This window comes from Cimex lectularius, unplaced genomic scaffold (genome assembly GCF_000648675.2).
Source record: "Cimex lectularius strain Harlan isolate CLEC.00 unplaced genomic scaffold, Clec_2.1 scaffold20, whole genome shotgun sequence".
Lineage (NCBI taxonomy): Eukaryota > Metazoa > Arthropoda > Insecta > Hemiptera > Cimicidae > Cimex > Cimex lectularius.
In genome coordinates this window covers 2,043,952-2,060,867 of record NW_019392641.1, presented here as the reverse complement: position 1 = coordinate 2,060,867, position 16,916 = coordinate 2,043,952, and the positions used below count along the sequence as shown (strand labels likewise).

The 16,916-nt window shown below is 36.0% G+C and overlaps 1 protein-coding gene across 4 annotated transcripts in view; it reads left to right on the top strand.

Moving 5' to 3' along the window:
• The first annotated feature begins 675 nt into the window (after positions 1-675).
• Positions 676-16,916, top strand: part of LOC106661463 (ATP-binding cassette sub-family C member Sur) — a 74,407-nt gene continuing 58,166 nt past the window's right edge. For all 4 annotated transcript variants that reach the window (XM_014384880.2, XM_014384878.2, XM_014384875.2 and 1 more), the window contains exon 1: positions 676-770. The gene's annotated coding sequence lies outside the window, so the exon portion shown is untranslated. The remainder of the gene's footprint in view (positions 771-16,916) is intronic.

The following is a 16,916-nucleotide window of genomic DNA, read 5'->3' as shown; positions in this document are numbered from 1 at the left end:
CTATCCTGATTTTTTGGAACTCCATAATAAGATGATGGGTAGGAAATGAATTTCTACCTACTATCTTAGAACATTTTAAAATTATGTATGTGCTCTTGTAAATGTACATTTTTATATATCTCTATCAGGCTGGAATCTTTGTAGATATGTTGTATTAAAATTTAATTTTTCAAGAGGACTTTAAGTACCAGAATAAAATTTAGTTTTAATCTAATTTCATTTTTTTGTACGAAGATAGGTAATAGTTTATTTTAGAGCGGCTGGACTTAGAAACACAAAAATTAGCCTATTGTCTAAGGTATTGTTTAACTATGGAATGACCTCGTTACCAACCATCACATAATGGTTTAGTCTACGCCTACAAAACAAATTAGCTTCAGTTTTGCCGCTGTAAGGCCTAATTTTCTCCACTCATTGAAGATTATTTAAACTTCTTTTTTGACATAAAACGTTATTTCTTTAGAGATCGTAACAAATTCGAAATGTTTTTTCAATTTCAGTTATTGGATTTGTATAGAATAATAGTTAATTGGAGGCCTCGGAAAGTGCTGAAAAATGAGGAACGTCTTGCTGGAAGCAACAGCATCCCAGGACCTGTTGCATCCACCCTGGCCGGGGAGAGGGAAGCTGCGGGGCTGTGGTGGCTAGCGGTGTGGGGCCCGCCGGCAGTCCGACGTCGCCCGGCAAACTGTTCGGTCGTTTCCCACAGGATCTTTCTCATTAGCACTCCTGACCCATTTTTACCTTGACGGCATCGCTTCCTCAACGAGGTGAGTACCACGGCCGGTTCACACGTGCCGCGGCCCGATGAGATATGGGAAATGGGAAAAATACGCTGGGCCATTACGGAAATTTTCCCGAGGGGGAAAATGATAATATGTTTTCTTTATCGTCTTTTCTATGTACTGTGTTTTCATGTAAATAGGAAAAATTCTAGATAAAAATCTTTATTTTTTAATTTTTAAAAACAATAGACCTCACAAACTCTTACATTAATATTTAAACATTTTTCGAATATAAAAATATAGATCTCTTACCATTATTACCCAACCGACAATATTTTTTCAATCGATGGGCACTATTCCTATCTAATTGGCGTCTAATAGAAACATAACAACTGCAAAAAAACCTCTTACCTACGTTATTTTTTTAAAATATATACCTTTCGTGAAATTTAATGATTACCTCAGCTCTCAATAGTTCTGACACCAATACTTAATTTACACACAGAAAAATTTCATTATCTAGACATAATAAAGGAATGTGTTTTCAATATACCAACTTTTCTCCAGAAACTAGTCATTTTATCCTTATACATTCGAGCCTTTATTTATTTATTGTTTTGCTGCAATGTTTTTCTTTGTTTCAAAAATTTATTAGTCTTGTTTATTATAAAAAAAGAAAAAAGAAAATTATATGTTGCTTATTTGTGTGATTGCTCTTGTTTGATTATCCTGATCCGCCTGTTCTCGCTATATTTCCTCTGCCGTGAAAAAGGGCGAAATGTGTCATTAAAATTTGGAACACGCGGACCATTATTCATTTAAAGTTAAGTTCACAAACTTGGCTAAACAGTTTAAATCCGTGGTGGTTATTGATAGTATCTTCGAGAAACCATTCATGAACTTCTTAGGTAGTAGCCAAAAGATTTTACACGGATGCTGTACAATTTCTATCATTTACCAGTTCACTAGTTGTAACAGTTTTATTTGCCAGTCTGACCATATCTGAACACTCTAGTCTGCTTGTTCTCACTATATTTTCTTCTGCTGGTTAATTTGGTTGTTCCGTGAAAATTTAGAAAACTGGATAATTTATGTCTATATAAATTCACCGACTTCGTTAAGCAGTTTAAATCCGTGATCCCTGCGTTCATGGTAAAAACAGGGCTCATAGTTTGATCGTATCTGATCATCCTGGTCCGCTTGTTCTCGTTATATTTTCTTCTGCTGGTTGGTAACGTCAATTTAACTTTGATTGTCCCGTGAAAACGTGGAAGACTGGATATTTAACGTTTACGAAAATTTAAAATTTTGACTAAACATGCAATCCGTTATTCGTGCCTTCTTTTTTATTAATATTTTCTAGAACCAAATCATGACAATCTTAGGTACGATAAAAAAAAATTAAATAGGTGCTGTACAATTTTTATCATTGATCGTTCAAAACACCAGTTCTAATAGCTTTATTTGACAGTTTGATAGCTGATTATTCTGTTCTGCTGCTTGTTCTCGCTCTATTTCCTCTGAAGTCAAAAAGGTCGAAATGGGTCATCAAAACATGCAACAAGTGGTCCAATATTTATTTATGTAAGTTCACAGACATAATTAAACAGCTCAAATCTGTGGTCCGTCCGTTCTCGCTTGATAACCTTAGGTACGGTAGCAAAAATGTTTTACACGGATGTCCTATCGTTGATCGTTCAAAGTAACAGTTCTAATAGTTTTATTTGCCAATTTGGTCGTATAATCATCCCGGTCCGCTTTTCTCGCTGTGTTTTCTTCTGCTAGTTTGTAAGGTTAATTATTCTTTGTAATTTAGACAACCCGCGAGTATTTAGACAACTCGATAATTTACATTTATAAAAGTGCACAAACTTGACTGAACAGTTTAAATCCGAGGTCCGTGCGTTCTCGCTCGTTAGTCTTTTCGAGAAACCAAGAATGAAAATTTTAGATATGATTTAATTTTAGATACTTTAATTAAAGATTAATAAATAATAATTAATACAGGATTAAAGTACTTTGGTATATTCAAAACAGTTCAAAAATCAGTCATATCAATGTTTTAACTGTACCATGGGCATTGAGAAAACTGTATATTTACCTTATGTTAATAATAATATTTCAATTATACAAAATTGACTAAGTAGTTTAAATCCATGATCCATAAATTATCGTTGGTAGTCTGTTCAAAGAAGATAATAATAAAAATCTTATGTACGAAAAAAGTTTCGTTAGTAAAAGTGATTTACCACTATTTCAAGAAATAATGTTCTACTATTTCTATCGTTGATCATTAAAAACATAGCTAATAGTTTTATTTGTCAGTATTATCCTATCTGATCATCCGTTGGTTCTCGCTGTATATGGAATTTCCGTCGAATCGGGTTTGATTAAGATAAAAACTTAAAATACAATATATGTTGTTTTACATTTGGACATTTTTAATACTTGATACTTAGTAGTATTGTAAAAAAACTTTACCACGTTGTTTAAACCTGATGCCCGTACATTTTCGCGATTTGACTTTCGGAACTAGACAAGAGACGCATTTTGATGAATTTTTCGTTGACATAGCGAGTTGTTTTTTCCATATAACATTCTTTATTTACAGCTTTTTCTAGTAAGTAATAAACTGTATAATATTGAAATTTTCTTTTCTATCGATGTGTCCTTCAGGATTATCCATACCTACGTTATTAAGTGTGGCAGGAAGAGCAATATAATAATTTATTCCCTTCGGAGTTGAAATTTTATAATATTGAAATTTTATATACAGAGTCGAGCGGGTTAAGAAATTATAGGTGTAAAATGAAATAAAAATCATAATCACAAATCATTACAAATTTATTAAAATAAGGGTTAGAAAATGTTTTTAGAAAAATCGGCAACAAATTTAATTTAACGCTCAGATCCTACAGTAATAAATTGCGTTTGAATTTTACAGTTTTGAAATATTCAGCAACCCCGATCGCGTACTTGTCGAGTTAATTATTCATGGCCCAACTCGGAGCGTAAGGCGCACAACTTTTGAAAAAGGCTAACGTCTTGAACTGGTTTCAACTTTGGTAAAATGGGGAAAATAGGAAATAATTATTGTCACGCATGCCAAAAGTCGAGTCTAATATCACTGCTAGTAGAAAAATAAAAATAAGAATTGTCGATAGCAAAACAAACGCGAAATCGACCATCTGAAATATTCACAACAAGAGCAAAAATAAACCAATTGAAATGTGCAAAAACAGGAACAAAACTCACTTTCCGAAATATACTCAACCATAGCAACAATTGACCAATAAAAATACCCATAACAAGAGCTATAATTGACGAAATGAAATATGGATAACAAGAGCAAAAAGAAACCAACTGAAATATCAAAACACGTGCGAAAATTAACCATCTGAAATGTGTACAACAAGAGCAAAGATTAATCACCTGAAGTATGCACAACAAGAACAAAAATGCCCATAATAAGAGCAAAAATAAACCAACTGAAATTTGCACAACAAGAGCAAAACTTAACCACCTGAAGTAAGCACAACAAGAAAAAAGATTGGCTAACAAAAATGCCCAAAACAAGAGCAATAATTGACGAAATGAAATATGCACATCAAAAATAAAAATTAACTAACTGAAATGTTCAAAAACAAGAACAAAAACTAACTCTCTGAAATATACACAACAAGAGCAACAATTGACCAAATGAAATATGCATAACTAGAGCAATCTGAAGTACGCACAAAAAGAGAAAAATTGACCATCTGAAATGTCCGCAACAAGAGCAAAATTTGACCAACGGAAATATGGCTAACATGACAAAAAAACAACTGAAATATGAAAGACGAATGCAAAAGTTGCCAGTACATAACAAATATAGTTCATATATTTGGGTTTTGAATTATTGTCAAGTTTTATATTACGAGAAACGTTTGTTTATATAATTGACGAAATCTAAAACGCCCGAGATAATGCTGTTAATGGACATTTTCGGAAGCTCGCTCGACTTCAATGATGTTTATTTTATTTTGTATCTCAGCTTATTTTGGTATTGGACACCTCGTCCTTCGAGGAGACGAAAATGGAAAACAAAGAAGCCGAGTGTATACGGAAAAACGTCCCGCGCAAACGTGAGTTAACTTTGAAAAATCTTCGGTCTCTGCAAATAAATATTACCTTTTTCGGTTTGATAAGCGATAAGGCGGTTTTATAACCCTAGGTGCTCACTTTACACCAACCTGATTTTGGATAAAAGGTCTGAAAAACGTCCAACGAACTGATTAACACACCTTTAATTAACAGAAGCGTCAGTACTGTTGGCAACATTTGGCAGTCTTTGTAGAATACTCGGCCAAATTTGACGGTCTATTTCGGAAAATCAATGCCTGGGTTAAAAACCCTATTTTATTTATACAAAGATCGTAAGATCTATAAATAAAACAGGTATCATTTTGCCTGCATTTACCATGTAAACCCTTTCATAGCTTTTTCATACCGACAAAACAACGATTCAATGTAATGATCCCTGAATATTTCGATAAATAGGGAGCGTTAGTCGGAGCTTTAAACTTCATGAAAGGGAATGATGCTCATGACAGATTATTCGCAAAACAAAATACGCAAACAAGACTCTATATTAGATTAATTGATCGATTGTATTGTTTAGTTAAAAAATAGAAAAAATATAATGGAGAGAAAATTTATTGTCTAGATTTACATCTGGATCCAATAACAATAACAATTTTTAATTGATTATTCTTTCTATGTAAGGTCTTGGTTGAGATAAAAAAGACAGTGCCACGAGCGGGATTCGAACCCACGACCCTCGGCTAAATACACCCTGCTCTACCACTTGAGCTCTCGTGACTTCGATCCACTCGGACACCAACTTCCCATCTCAAACCCACCATTCGAATTTTCCCTCCGTTTTGCCATTTTTCAAATATCTTGTAATCTATTCGATTCTCGGCGACGAATGAACTGGCCATGGAAAGCTTTCGTGAAGATATACTTCATTTTACTTATTAAATTCATTAGAGTTCGTGGTCCGATTGACCGAATAACGTTTTATGGGAAGTTAGTGTCCGAAGTCACGATAGGTAAATAGCAGCGGCGTATTTAGCCGAAGGTCTTGGGTTCGAATCCCGCTCGTGACACTGACTTTTTTATATCAACCAATATCTTACATAAAGATTAATTAATTGAAAAACGTTATTCGGTTAATCGGACCATGAACTCTAATGAATTTAACAATAACAATGTTACACGATATTGATTGTTTGCATAACTTGAGGAAGTTTTTCTCTTTAATTTGTCGACGTGTTTCTGATTAAATCAATTACGTGTATGTGTGGGGAGGGAGAGAATAAAACAAAACGTTGAAGAGAGCAATGCAAAAATTAAGAATAAGGGAGGGAGAGAGAGAGAGAGAGAGAATAATGAAATATAGACAGTAATGATAGTAACTAGAGAATAAAACAATGTAAAAGATATAGACTCAAAGTAAGAAAGTGCGAGATTGATAAGAGGGGGATATATATATATATATATATATATATATGTAGTAGTAAATAAAGAGAGGGTGAAGGAGAGTGAGATGGGGGGGGAGGAGAAAAAATCAGTGAGGTACAGAAAATAGATAAATAGATTGAAATTCATAGATATAATCGGCTAAGTATTTCTACATAGATTCATGTTGTTTTATAGAACAGTTATACAAATTTACCTAAAATTTTCGTGCGACTTTTATAAATTGAAGTGGGCGTTTACTATAAGGAAATCGAGCGTATTAGAACGACTCCCTGAGAAACACCTTTGTTTCAAACCTCGGCTACTTTTTCATACTGAGGAAGAGAGTTGGAATTCTATTCAAATTCATTTCCAATTGTTCTGTGCAAGTAAAATGTTTTTATGGTCGAAAATGAGAAAACGTTATAATAAAACCCTTCTTTATTGTTTTGAAAAGAAAAATTGGTCGACAGGAGGAAAAGATTTAAGGAAATACGATATTTTCTTCGTTTTTTAGTCAATTCCAACAATCAATACATCGTTTATATTCAAATGAATTTAACTAATTATCCGCCTAATTGTCCAGGAATTCCGCGGTGTTTCTGATATTTTTTTTGCTTCATCATTACGTCCTGTCAATTGAATGAATGTGGATTGAATGAAGCCCTAACACCCACGAGGCACTTCACATCGAACGGGAAGCAGGTGTGGAAGCTACTCGTATATAACTTTAACTTTGCTTAAGTCTTATCTGGGAGATGTGCATGTGAAGACTCCAATCCAATCCCTCCAGACTGGAGTTCAATTGAACCCAGATTTCACGCAATTATTGGATTATCATCAATCAATTTTTTGATCCATTAACTCAGAAGAATAATTTTCTGCTCTATATTAAGGATAAAATATTTTTAACGTATAATTTTGTAAGGCCATAAGCTCCACTAATGTCGAGAAACAATCCTAGAACGGATTTTTTATATGAGAAAGCGATAAACGTGCCTGAGCATCCAGTACCGATAGATTTTTAATACATACAACCGTAACACATACTGGTCGGTGGGAACTTGAAGTTCCTCTCTAGAAAACACTGAAGTGTACCTTTTATTATTCATTCGTACATTTTATGGACACACGAGACCAAGGAAATAGGACGATACGAACTGATAAGGTCGGAAGGTTTGTTTGGTTCTAAAATTTAGATGACTAAAGTAACGCACCAAGCCTTTGGAATCTCTCCTTTAAACCAAAAATGGTTAAATAAATGTATTGGGTTGTCCGGAAAATAATGCAGGATTTTAAGTTTTCATTAAAAAAAATCTATATAAAATATTCTGTTTACGTTTACAGGATTACTCATTTGTATGAATGTCAACACTTATTAATCCTCTTCCAAATGATATTGTTTGTTTACCTCTGTAGCATTCCGCTACTTGGAAATAATTCAGTCATCCTTATAATGTCAAAGCGAGAATTTCGTACGATTTTCTTTTACGAGTTTAAACTCGGCCGAAGCGGAGCCCAAACGGCTAGAAACATTAACCAAGTCTGGGGCGAGGGTTGTGTTAATGAGTGCACTGTGCAAAGGTGGTTTAAAAAATTTCGGGAGGGAGATTTCAGCCTTGAAGATGAAGAAGGTCGTGGAAGGCCTTCCTCTCTTAATGATGATGTTCTGCGATCAGTGGTGGAAGAAAACCCCAAAACAACTGTTCGAGAACTTGCAGAGCAACTCAAAGTCAGTAAAACGACCGTCGCTGACCACCTCAAGGCGATTGGAAAAGTGAAAAAACTCGAAAATTGGGTTCCACACTCATTAAACGATCGCCAAAAAAATCAGCGCTTTGATGTTTGTGCATCACTTCTTTGTCGAAACAAAAATGACCCATTTCTGGCCAGAATTGTTACATGTGACGAAAAGTGGATTCTGGACAGTGGCTCGACAAAGGAGAAGCTCCAATACATTTTCCAAAGCCCCCAACTCATCAAAAAAAGGTAATGGTTACGGTATGGTGGGCTTCATTTGGTTTAATACACTACAGCTTCTTAAATCCTGGCGAAACCATCAATGCTGAATCATACTGTAACCAAATTAATACCATGCATCAGAAATTGGCAGTAATGAAGCCCTCTTTGGTCAATCGGAAAGGGCCCATTTTGTTGCATGACAACGCTCGACCACATGTGTCACGTGTAACGTCACAAAAATTATTGGAGCTTGGCTATGAAACTTTGCCTCACCCACCCTACTCTCCGGACCTCTCGCCTACTGACTACCATTTTTTTAGACACCTGGACCACTACTTACAACACATAATATTCAAAAATCAAACGGAACTGGAAAATGCATTTATTGACTTTATCAATTCTAAAAATTCTGAATTCTACTCAGACGGAATTAATAAGTTACCAACACGTTGGGAGAAATGTATTGAGAGTATGGGAAATTATTTTGATTAAAGAACATTGCTTTAAAGTAACTAGTTTCTTTTTTTTTGTTTAATACCAAAATCCTGCATTATTTTCCGGACAACCCAATAATAGTTTAAGTTAACGGACACAGGGAGGTGACCGAGTATGCTGTAGTGGATATCCTCCGAACCCGGATCACTATTGATTGATGATTTTTTGAGTTTTTCTAATTCCTTAAGGGTGTAGGGGTCGTTATATCTATTTCAGAAAATTCTTTAAATTCTTGATGAGAACCAGCTTACAACAAATTATTTGTGAAAACTTCCGTCCAAGCTCCTATGATAATGGGAGGAGGACGTAGAACTGGATATTTTTCAACATTTTCAATTTCAAATTTTTTAAGTTTTTTGTTAGGTGCTTCGGATGGCGGGGCTCCTCGCCCCGCTGTGAGCAGGCATGGTTTATTTAAAAATTTTCTTCCACAATAATAAAAAAAAAAGAAAAAGAAACTAATAATGTGAATAAGAAAGAGATTAAAAAGCAAAGAAAAAGAATTGATTTTTATATGGATCTCTGTAAACTAAATCAGTAGAGCACAAAAAACCCGTCTATTCTTGTCAGAGTTGGTACTGTTTCTGGTAGTTCAAATGTTTATAGTCAGGTGATCTCCCTGACTATTATTTTTCTATTTTTATTACATGTAATAAAGATGAAACGACAAATATCCATATCAGGGGAGAAAAGAAAGTCCATAATAATTTTTAAACAAATGAAGGATTCGTCGTGAAGTGAAAGGATTAAATTGTTGCTTTTAGTAATAGTAAAAGTCGATTGGTCATAATCCAAGGATTGTGTTGTTTCATGCAAGTCCAGATCGGATAGAAAAAGAAGACAATGGGGGTTTAAAGTGTTCCTTTTAAGAACGTAATGAGACGTCAGGGCTGTCAGCACGTTATCGTAACAGTTTCAGGTCCTGCCTAGAGGATCAGACGGAATCGGCGTCCAATCAATCAATCAGGGCCGGTGAGAGTTGATTGCTGGTTATGAAGCAAGTTTACGTACTGTAGGAATGTTGACCCCGGCGTTCCGTAACCCGCAGACACCCATGCTGTAAACAAAGGGGACGTTCCTTAAGGGACCCAGGTCTCGGGTTTTCCTCCCTCCTCGACTATTCAACACATGGGAAGCGTGAATATTGTACGTGAATGGAGTTAATATTCGTCGGTGGTATTCGTATTCCTTCATAGGGACCCTTTTGATCACCTATGCCATGAATGAAAGATTAGGTCTCGGTGATGCGGGCGTTTCTGAGAAAAGGCGCGTTTCCACGACATTCAGAAGGCCTGATTTGGACTTTTCTCCTGGGAACAGGTCCGGATTCTGGACTTAGTTGTGTGTTGCGCATATCTTTCGTTTTATCTCGTATGAGAACAAATTTTTTTTTTCAATAATGAGAGTGGTTGAGAAAAAGAGGTGAGGGGAGAGAGTTAGATAACGAGGAAAAAAGTTAAATATAGATAGTGAGGAAAGAGAAAGGAGGGAGGGTGACGGAGAGGGAGAGGGAGAGAGAGAGAGAGAGAGAGAGAGAGAGAGAGAGAGAGAGAGAGAGAGAGAGAGAGAGNGTGGAAAACTTGTGAGACATCAAGGAAGATAGCAGAACAAATTTGTTTTTCTTCAAGAGATTTTTCTATTACGTCTAATTAGTGCTTAGTTCAGCTGTATGTACGTAAATAGTTGGATCTAAAACTGAGGGATTTAAACGCTTAAATTTTTAAGCTTGTAACAAATCACATCCAGGCTTTTTTCTTACTTTCGTTAACAAATTCAAAATTCGGTTCGTACAGAATTTTCTAACTACACGTCTGCACATTTTTTCAAAATGGCGCCCACTTGAAAAGGACGCATGGAACTTTAATTTAAGGAGGGAGATGGAAGCTTAGCAACGGTGTGGGGTCAGGACCCTGGATAGGGACTTGACCAAATAGATTACTCGCCTTTGTCGTAGCAACCCTATTATCCCACCGTTGACCTTTTTCTATTAAACATCCACTCCAACCCTTGCTATTCCCCCCCCTTTAATGCTCTGCAGGAGACAAAGTTAAATTCTTTTTAACGAAGCATAGAATCAGGGCACTGATTACAGTTTCACTTTTTAACAAGGGCCCAGTTGTTTCAAAGAGAGACATCTTTAAAACAAACGATCAACATAGAAAGGACCTTTTTTCGTTTTGTTTAAACTGTAGCTTATTTTATGAGTAATTCTATACACAACTTCTGAAACAAATATTTATTTTAAGCCGCATATTATTTTAAGTTTTGTTATATTTATAATAATCGTTATCAAATAACGACTGCTAAAGTTCCGCGAAACTCATAATGGCAAAAATTCACGTCAACTACTTGAAATTAGCATTTAAATTTATAAATCCTGTTTGGTTGCTTCCATTTCTCGTTAAACCTCAAAATATGGATTTATGTAGATTTATTGAATAAACAAAAATATTTGTAGAAGAAAGAAGAGGGAAGAAGAGAGAGAGAGGGAGATGGAGAGGGAGAGGGAGAGGGAGATGGAGAGAGAGAGAGAGAGAGAGAGGAGAGAGAGAGGAAGAGAGAGAGAGAGAGAGAGAGAAAGAGTGAGTGAGTGAGAGAGAGAGAGAGAGAGAGAGAGAGAGAGAGAGTGGAGGAAGGGATTGAATAGATTTTACATAAGTAAAGAGTGTGAAATAGTCAGATTCATGTTGTAATGAAAATTTACTTCAAATGTTTTGGAATATTTGTTCTAGTAGAGCGACAACTTGGTAAATTAAGTCATTTAGTAAGGGTATTTATTCGACTTCCTGAAAGACATTTTTTTTTACACCTCGGTTACTTTGTTATACTAAGCAAGAGAGTGGGAAATAATAAAATAAAAAGTGTGAAATGAAGAGAGTGAATGATAGAAACTGGGAGACAGTAAAAGAGACTGACGGAGGCTGTCGTTACATTTTTTGTTTACTTCTTTAAACGGTGTCGCGCATGCAAGTGACAGCATTAACTTAGTATTTTTATGACTACAGGATCTTTGTTTCACAAAATAGAATTTGTATTTTTTGCATGTTTCTGTAAATGCGGTATTAAACCTTTTTTTCATGTTTCATTGTGTGCATATTAGCTGGCAGCCGCCGCGATGGTTTCGACGCTCTGCATTTTTATCGTCCCGCGTACGTCGAACTGGCTTGTTCTTCCGGGAAAGCTCATCTTGTAAAAGCGGTTATTGATTCGTGGCCAGATTATGAGAAAAGCGTTCAGCGGAATCTCAATTTAATTAGAAAACCTGCTCGGCCGTTTATCATCCCGTTTACAGCACCTAAGTAATATTTAACACGAGAAAACCACTCATCGGATACAGATTTTCATAATGACAACACCTAATAAGCACGAGCTTAAAAGGTATCATAATAAATTTAGTCTCGCCCTCCACATTATTAGATAAAGTGAATTGAAGTTTAAAAACAGATATATTTTTTAGTGTAATTTTGTTCTTCGGTCGTCTTGATCAACTACTCGCTGGTTTGGTTAGGATATTTTTTGAATGCCATGGTTGAAAGTGATCATAAATCACTCACAGCACGGTTTATGCTTCCTGTCACATTACTGGGTTCAATTACAAAATCATTATAGCGTGTAAACGGTTCTTTCACGTGGCATGACTTTTCGGTGCAAGTCATGCTGTTGGACTCTAGCCATTTAGCCTGCGAGTCGATGAACTTTTGCCGTCATTTTTGCCAAACAGGGTAGGTACGAAAGACAAAATTAGTATGGTAGGATTAAGATGTTAAAAAACAACTCATCTAAACTTAACTAAGTGACATCTTTTAATTGGAGGAGCCGAATATCCGGAAGATGTTTGCAATCTCAAATCGATCAAAGTCAAGTATCAGATTGAGGAAGTCCTCGAGGAGGGGTTTCCGAGGTCATGGCAGCCCTTGGACTTCGACCTGACCTCGGACCAACAAGTAACACAAATGACGGGAGAAACTGGAATAATTCCTTAAGCGGTGCAGGGAGGGGTCGTTGACAAATGAGCCCATTCACTCTTGTCCCTTTCTCCCCCGGGACTTTATTACAACCTTCTCATTCATTAACGGGGCCCTTTGTGAAAAGTACGAAGGCGTCTCTTTTTACATCTGTCAATTACCGATCGGGCGCCCGGCTTTCGGTTTAATTAACAAAACCGTGTGTAATTAGGCCGTTCACTCACAGGATCCCGAGTTTCTACGATGATGCACGATGATGGGTGTTCTGCGCGTTACGCTCGTCCCCACGGTCCGCTTATTTCGCTGTACCATACGTAACATTTATTGGGAAAAACACGGAATGCACTAGATAAGATAGTAATTTTTATGTGTAAACTGCCAGATCCAGAACTGAAGATACAGAAACACGTCTAAATCGACTAGGAAAAGATAGGCAGACCAAATACAAGTTCAACATCCCACATACAATATGGAGAAATTTAACAATATGATAAACAATTATAAAGTCAGTCATTGCAGAAATTGTGAGACAGCGAGGTGTGCAGGTTGATGAAATTGTAGTTCAGTGTTCTCCGACTAGATCGGTCCGTTTATAGTCGCTTGTTACGCCTGTCATCAGTGATCGATGGGTAGTTTTGTTGCCCGATTTCCAGGATTTTTCGATTTTATAGTATCGAAAAAATTGATACTCGATAAATTGAGCTGGCAAGACGTTTACTTAGGAGATTCTTTAAATATTTCCCCTAAGATATTTTGTAGTCTGGTCGTTTCGGATCATACTGGCCCGTCTTTCTCCGCTTGTTATTTCTGCTACCTCCGACTGTTTCTGTACCATTAAAACTTAGGCATTGTCAATTACATAAGCGTAACAATTGGCTTATTTACCGTAGCTGAAGAAGGGAAAAGATCGGAGCAGTATGACAAAACAGCGAATACAGACGGACCAAGATAATCAAAAACGGCCAAACTACAAACAATTAAATAGCAAAACTATTTAAAAAAACACGTAAACCTTTCTTTTTTTGGGTATTTATTTCTTCTTGTTATCTCATCTTTCTTTCTTTTCCTTCTATTTAATATTTCTGTTCCTTTTAGCATTTTTAACCTTCATTTTCTACTTACTGTTCAAGTACAATATCTTTTCTCTCTGCCTTCTTCATTTTCTCATTATTTCTTTTCCATCTTGATTAATGTAATAATCCGTTAAATCTATTGTGGTTGTATAATAACTTTGTTAGCATAATAATTGCAAATGTTACTTTTCCAGTAGGTTAATGGACTGTGACATGTGCTGAGGATGCTACTTAATAGCAGGCCTCTGAGTTATATCATCGTTTTCACTAGTTGAATGACTAGATAAGTAATTACATCCTAGGCTATGCATATATTTTTGAATCATTACTGTAGTGACCTGCTTGTAAACACTGATTAAAGATCGGATCAACTAAATGGAACGAGTTATCTGATCATTATATTACTTATTTGACATTGATTATTTGACGATCGACAGTAAAAGGAAAAGAAAAATATTTGAAGCTTAAACATCTCTCACCGATACCACATTAAAAATCCAATATATTCCCAATGCGGGTTTGAAAAGAAATTACCTTTTGAAACTTTTTTAATACGTATCGTAATTAAATCTGGTCATAACCCCTCGGGTGTATGAGTTACAACACAATTCTAATTATTCCCCGTATAAGCAGCATGTGGAAAAGATTAATATCTTTTTGATGAAAGAACAAGAAGATTGAAACAGGGTGTAAAAGAACAAACGTAGAATCGCCTCGGGCCGCCGTCTTCCGATTAAAATAAACGGACAAGACTAATAACAAATAATAAACTCACGCACTTACTGTTGTTTTTATGCTGTATCGTCGAAGCGATAGTTCTCTGATTGACGAAGACATTTGAAGATTTAGAATAACCGGTGGACTAGTTATTTTCCCCCCGCAATAAAAAAAAGCTACTGGCGAAGGATTTATCTGTATCAAAAAATGTTTATTTACCTGATCCTTCCATCTTTTTTTCTCTAGTCCTAAAATTAACTTTGTTTGTTTGAGGGGCATCTTTCCCCACCTCAGAACATTGAAAATCTCCGTGTTTTTCTCCGTTAATTTATAGCGTGGGCAATTAAAGTATTGGGATTAAACTTTCCTCTCAAAGGTCAGGGATAATTAGAAGCATTTTTGGACAATTTTAATTTGTTTAATCTTTTCTCCTAAACATTTCTAACCCGATTAAGCCTTTTTGGGAAAACACACAATGTAGTTTAATTTCATCAAAAATCTCAGCATACAGAATGCTCAATATTTCCCTGAAGAAATAAGTGATAAGAATAAGTCGGTTCAAATCTGTCTTGTTGTTTATGCATTTTTCATTATAGGTTTTCTTATCAATTTATTTAATTTCATTACTGATTAATAATTAAATTTGCCATGAACCGTTCACATTGTAATCAATCCACTCACCTTTTTGAGATTCACCACGATTATCACCAAATATGTTTAGATTATTTGTAATTTTATTAAGTTTCGTAGTCCCCTTGACCAAATAAATTCATTTCAATTAATTAAAGTTTTGATTGAGATAAAAAAGACAGTGATTCGAACCCACGACCTTCGGCTAAATGTGCCGTTGCTCTACCACTTGGGCTATCGTCATTTCGATCCACTCGGACACTAACTTCCCATCTCAACCCCACCTTTTGAATTTTCCCTCCTTTTTGCCTTTTTTTTATCTCGAGCAAAACCTTAATTAATGGAAAATAATTTATTTGGTCAAGCGGACCACGAAACATAATAAAATGTAATAAGCAAAATGAAGTATACTTCATTAAAGCTCTCTGTGGCCATTTCAATTGTCGCCGAGAATCAAATAGATTACACAATATTTGAAAAATGGCAAAAAGAGGGAAAATTCAAAAGGTGGGGTTCGGATGGGAAGTTCCCAGTGGAGTGTCCTAGTGGATCGAAGTCACGATAGCTCAAGTGGTAGAGCAGCGGCGTATTTAGCCGAAGGTCGTGGGTTCGAATCCCGCTTGTGACACTGGCTTTTTTATCTCAACCAAAACCTTAATTAATTTAAAAAAAACTGTAATATTCTTTTATTATATATGTATATTACACATACACGCACAGGCAGAGTACCTGTATCGATTCTCCATCACAAACAGTCCTCCTCGCTCATGTAGTCAAGTACAACCTCAAACTTAACCACCTGCTATTGGAGTGCAAGAGCCCAACCGGCCAGACTTCCTTTACTGCAGCAGACAAGAGACAGGAGACTCAAGGGTTAGAAGGGCTACGGCAAAGTATGCAATTTTGAGATCGGATGTCTTGTCATATTTTGTGAAGCTAGTGAATGCCATTTTTATTTTACTAAACAATTAAAACTTTTCATTCACGTGTTCAAAATCTATTTTTTCATTTTTGTAATTGAGTTTGATTAGTTTTTATTTATTATTTATTTTTATACTGTATTTTTTAACAGGTCATTAATCGGCATCATGCATGTAACACACACACACACACACGCACACACGCACGCGCGCACACACACACACACACACACACACACACATACATACACACACACACACAATAAATGTAAGTGTACACACACACACACTCACCCCCCCCCACGCACACACACACACACACACAAATGTAAATTAGATGCCAAAAAATCTTTTTCGATTATCCTAAATCTGTTAAAGCTGGAGTCTACCCAGCATGGACTTTCAGGAGACATTTACGTGGGGTGATTTCCGTTCCCACATTTCCCATTTTTTATCTTAAATGTAAATTTCTTCGATACACTTTGTAGTACGCTTTTATGAATAACAGGTAATCTTGAAATATTTTGATTTCAAGGCGTTTGGCTGTTTTGGTATACTTCCACTTTTAATTTCATTTTGCTTTAGATTTGCATATTCAACGTCCTTTAAAAGAGAAGCCAGGGCCAGGTTGTTTTTTTGCTTAGTTTTGCTGTCTCTTCAATCGGATGGAGAGGAAAACGAGGGTGATTTCGTAAGGGGTGCCAATGTCAAAAGCTTTGTTGACATGATAGTTAGTGGCTTCTATCCATTGGCTGATTAAATAGGCCCAAGGCTATCAGAGGGCTTCGTCCCCATGTGACCTGGGGATCAAACGGCCTCATTAACGTTAATATATCAAATAAAATCGACCCTGTGATGTTCAACATGGGAGGTCCTTTTGCGTCTTGTGTATCCCTTTGCAGAACACAGTTGTTTACGGTTTAAGAA